The following is a 5,000-nucleotide window of genomic DNA, read 5'->3' as shown; positions in this document are numbered from 1 at the left end:
AGTATGATAGATCCCCTGATACAGATTTATGTATTTTGCGTGTGTGCGTTTGTGTGTGTGTCTGTGGTGGGGGGGGGGGGGTAAATGGGGCAAATGAGTGTTGCTGATTCATACGATATGATGATAGGATCATTTTTCAATGCAATACATTTCCAGCCTTAGATAAAAAAAAAAACCACAACATACGTGTCTCCATCCTCATCCTGGTGCATCGCCATGGCAACGTTGGAGTCCAGAGGATGGGGTAGGGGTAGCACTGGAAACCGTGGCAAAGAGGTATAGAGGAAGCTGTCAGAGTTCCTTGGGAAAGTGGGACCTGCTCATTGAGTGACAGAGCAGGAGTGAGAGAAAGAGAAAATGATAGAGAGAGCAGGAGAGATAAAGAAAGAAGGACAAAAAGTAGGTATATGGGGCAAATATATATATAACGGCTCATGTGCGTGCACTTGTGTGTGTGTTTGTGTGTGTGTGTGTGTGTGTATGTGTATGTGTGTGTGCGTGTGTGCGTGTGCGTGTGTGCGTGTGTGTGTGCGTGTGTGTATGTGTGTGCTTGTGTGTGTAATAGATAAGAAACGGCGGGTCTCTATCAAGGTGTGTATGTCTATGCTGGAGTTTGGTGTAGGGAAAAGCCACTGAGCTACTGCTAAGATGATGAATATAGAAACCGCATGACGATGATGACTAATAATTGATTACTAGGAGTATAGAGCCTTGTGAAAGATGCAGGATATGTGACTCTGCACATATGCAGAACTATTATGACAGTTTGAAAACTCCTCTTACGTCGATTTCCCTATACCTAGAAGAGTGGTTATTTTTTATTAACAAATGCTGCATAGGAAATATTGCTCCATAAACTTTACAATTAGATACCTTAACATGGGACAGTGGGTCAAAAGCCAGCATGTTGAGCAAGAATAACCTCAACTGGGTACACAACACGTTGTGGTTTCAGCCAAGACGTAAGATACACCGTGTCGGACCACAGGCTAGTGTGTTTTCAAATTACTTCAAAAAGACAATCATTTGACACCTTCTCACTTTATACATTGACCGCTAGGTAAAGGTAAAATAAGAAGGGATCATTATTTGTTATTCATAGCTATGTTTCTGTGCGTAAAATGCAGCAGTAATTTAGCAGCGAGTCTTACAAATGATCAAGCCATCCTCCAACATATTAAGAAAAGGGAAAGCGAATCATGCCTTCTTCAACAATAACCCCTACCGTAATATGTGTGTGCATGGCCCCCGTAAAACACATCTGGAAATGGTGCAGCCGGCGGCTCCACTATTCTGTACTTTGGTGCTGCAGCTGCTGCTGCTGGAGCTGCTTCACTGCTCGTCCTCACTCTACTCTCGAATACTCTCGAGGATTCTGCAGGACTCTGCCTCGGCGTTGTGTCCGTGTGTTCTGTGAGGAATCGGTCTCTCGTGTCTGGTAGAACAGTGGATTGTGCCAAAGTCTCTGCTTCACTGGGAAACGGACGTTTCCTCAAAGGCAGCCTGGACGGGATCTGATCCGTTGTGCGCCTGTCAAACGCCCTCTCGACGTGACTGGAGTCCGTGGATAACGAGGTCCTGGACTCGGAGTTCGTGGGGGTTCGTGGGGTCGACAACAAATGACCTAATCCTGTGTCCAGTTGCGCGGTGGAAATCTTTAACGCGTCCGCCCGGTGTTGCTCCACTCCCGTGCGGCGTGGAAGACTACGTCCCGCGGATCCCGACGTCTCAGCTCGGACCCGGTCGCCTCCAGTTGTTCTACGGTCGCAGTCCAACATCGGCGGGCGACTGACTCTACTCATCTCGTCTCGGCTCCTGGTGCGCAGGTCCAGCGGGGTACCCGGAACAACCGACCGGTAGGAATTGTTCATGATAATTAACCTCGGCATGAAACCGCGGCCAAGCAATAAGGACGGTCCAACAGGTGTACGCCCAATCTCAAAGCTCAGAGATCAGTCGCTCAAGGGGGAATCCATCCCCGGACCCTGAGTGGTGCGCGAGCTCGAACTATCTGATAAAATAATTGATGATCTCTATATTTTTCTGAGTTTTGCTCTGTTTATTTACAATCTCACAGATGTTAATCTGACGCTGTAATTGCACATTACTTAAGGAGACTAAAAACAAGGAACATCCCGGGCTACTCAGCGCCTTCAGTGCGACCACCTCAGGTGAACAGCGCAACGCCAATGCTGCTCTGCGCTCTGCTTTCTGGGACGCGCTCAATTGCCTTGTGCAATCACCGCTCCGTGCTTCCTCCCTCGCTCGCCGGTTTGCGTAATGAAAGGAAGCCTTGTCTGACGTTTTACGTCTAACCAACCAAGCAAAACACATAAACGTTATGTTGAAAATTGGCTCCACTCAGTTTATTGAGGCAATAGTCAGAGATTTCAAAAAAAAAAAAGGGCTACTTGATTTAGGGTGTTTGTTTACACCTTTAAATAGGCTAAAATGCCGACAAGCGATTCCTTTAAAAGGCTACATATTGTGGGAGGTGGATTATTTGGGGTGGTGGTTCTTTCTGTCCATTCTTCAGTGTATCCTTCGTTGAGCAACGCTTGTAGATATGCTGTCGCCCCAGGCTCAAGTCGTGTCACCTTGATCCTGCAATACGCTTGGAATGTGGGGATCTCCCAAACATAACGACGACATCATCATCTTCATCGCCTTTTTCATCAACTACAAGAATAACCACTTTTTATAGGCTTTTGAACACAGAGATGTTTTGATTATACGATAACGCACGTTTACAACTGCAAGCGCGGGCTAACACACACACACACACAGACACACACAGACACAGACACACACACACAGACACACACACACAGACACACACACACACACACACACACACACACACACACACACACACACACACTCTCTCTCTCTCTCTCTCTCTCTCTCTCTCTCTCTCTCTCTCTCTCTCTCTCTCTCTCTCTCTCTCTCTCTCTCTCGCCTGGTCTGCACCGAGCTCTTGTTTCCAGGGTCAATTTGGGACTTTCCTCCACGATCATTCGGAGTCGGTTCCGTGAACAACGGCTATATTAAACTAGTTGTCTAAAGTCCCTAAAAAACCCATATTGTGCATTAACACTGCAGCTGTCAGTGCATGCAAGCATTTCATCCATGCCCAAAGAGTCTCTTTGCACATGATAAATAAAATAAAATAATAACCCAAGCATTCCCCATGAATGATTGGGTTATGACAGCGTAGATAATGAAGTAATTTGTCACAATGAAATCGAGTAAATCAAAGAGTTGTTTTTAGTGGGGATATGTGAATCGCCCCGTTGTGCAAATCAATCAAAAACCTAGCATTTTTTTTGCCCACCAAAATACAATGCATAGGCTAATCAGCATCAAGATATTCATTGTAATGCATTTTATGAAATTGTATTTATTCTAATGCTATTTCTTCAAGAGCGTTCCCAGCCTGAACGTCAAACTTATAGCGGCCTGTCTCACAAGTTCTTCTCGGTCCTTTTTCTGAGGGACGGCTAAGTGCCTCCACCTTGTGCACAAATCAGCATCGCTCAGCCATTTAAATCAGATAGTAGGCCTACTTTTATATTTTTATTTTATAATTAAAAAAATATATATAGTACTTGGAATATAGTGCTTACATTTACGTATTTATTACTTATAATAGCAATACATTAACATCGGATTATGTTTATGAACTTAGTAAAAGAAAAACTATGGTGATAAAGGATAGTGTACGCATAGCTTGGAACGGTGAACTACATTTCCCATGAGCAACATTTTCTTCTGAGAGTGTACGTTTACGCTGTGCATTTGTACGTACCAGTCTAGAATAGACACGCGGTTGGTGATATGTATAAGTCTGACTGTTTAAGACGGTTAATGGCGCAAGACCACTAGATTTTAATCAAGCAGATATCAAATAGGTAATTTTACAATTTTAAAAACATTTATCTCGTTACAATAGTAAAATATAAAATATATTTCAATTGTAATGCTAATTAACGTCTTATTAACATATATCTTATATTTTTTCTTAAATACTGTTCTCGCAAACAAACTTTCTCTGAGACAAACTGAATCATGCATGTCTCTCTCTCTCTCTCTCTCTCTCTCTCTCTCTCACTCTCTCTCTCTCTCTCTCACTCTCTCTCGCTCCTCTCTCACTCGCTCTCTCATGCTGACACTGCCCTGCCTGAGTAGTACAAAGAAAACTAACCTGTTTGTCTAGCTGCAACCAGGAAACCCATCACTGCTATGAAAAGTAGAGCGAGCAAGAGAGAGAGAGAGAGAGAGAGAGAGAGAGAGAGAAACCAACAGAGAACAGATACGAGAGCAAGAAATCACGGAATGGACTCAAGACTTGGAGAGCCAGGGTGTCCACAGAGCCATGCATGATTTATGCATATGTGAAGAGTCGTGTTATGAGAGCCTTAGTCAGGGAGGTTCTCTGTGTCTTGGAGGAAGCAAGTGAAGAGACAGGGAGCATGCCAGGAGTGGAGCCAGTACGACTTGTCAGCACGTAGTTCTTGTTCAGTGCCTGGTTCCTTCTTTCTCTTCTCAACCCTGTTGGCTGGTGTTCTTCTGGAACTGATGAAGAGGATCTGAAGCTCAGCGGTACAGTAGTCTTTTCTTTTGATTGCCCACGATGAGATGGTTGATCCAGGATATTGGAACCCCTCATGTTTTTCCGGTAAAGGGTTAGAGTCCAAAGTCCAAAGGCACTTAAAGCTGTGTTTCTGAGAGAAGGTTTTTAATATGTGCTCCTCTGTTAGACACAATAACATGGCAAGCGCTGAACTGTTTGGGTCATTGACACATGCTTGAGAGGAAGCCACTTGCATGTGACCTGATTTGACTCCTCCACTAACACACACACACACACACACAGACACACAGACACACACGCACACACACACGCACACACACACACTTGTGCACAGAGTGACGTGCACACACATGTCATTTGGACGTCATTTGGATCTCATCACCATCAAGAGCAAGACACAACACAG

The 5,000-nt window shown here is 44.5% G+C and overlaps 2 protein-coding genes across 4 annotated transcripts in view; one reads left to right on the top strand and one right to left on the bottom strand.

Moving 5' to 3' along the window:
• ddx61 (DEAD (Asp-Glu-Ala-Asp) box helicase 61) overlaps window positions 1–2,085 on the bottom strand; it is a 28,952-nt gene extending 26,867 nt beyond the window's left edge. Inside the window, exons 1-2 of the transcript XR_013812141.1 lie at window positions 1,226–2,085; window positions 187–316 (exon numbers count right to left, since the gene is read on the bottom strand). The gene's annotated coding sequence lies outside the window, so the exon portion shown is untranslated. The remainder of the gene's footprint in view (window positions 1–186; window positions 317–1,225) is intronic.
• Window positions 2,086–4,266: 2,181 nt separating this feature from the next.
• Window positions 4,267–5,000, top strand: part of cblc (Cbl proto-oncogene C, E3 ubiquitin protein ligase) — an 11,184-nt gene continuing 10,450 nt past the window's right edge. Inside the window, exon 1 of one of the 3 annotated variants that reach the window (XM_079744484.1) lies at window positions 4,267–5,000. This exon is cut by the window's right edge and continues 422 nt beyond it. The gene's annotated coding sequence lies outside the window, so the exon portion shown is untranslated. The other 2 variants (XM_079744486.1, XM_079744485.1) reach the window with 2 other exon arrangements.

The sequence above is a fragment of the Pollachius pollachius genome (assembly GCF_949987615.1).
Source record: "Pollachius pollachius genome assembly, chromosome: 1".
Classification (NCBI taxonomy): Eukaryota; Metazoa; Chordata; class Actinopteri; order Gadiformes; family Gadidae; genus Pollachius; species Pollachius pollachius.
The sequence above is the reverse complement of the archived record's forward strand: the minus strand, read 5'-3'. Positions and strand labels throughout refer to the sequence as shown.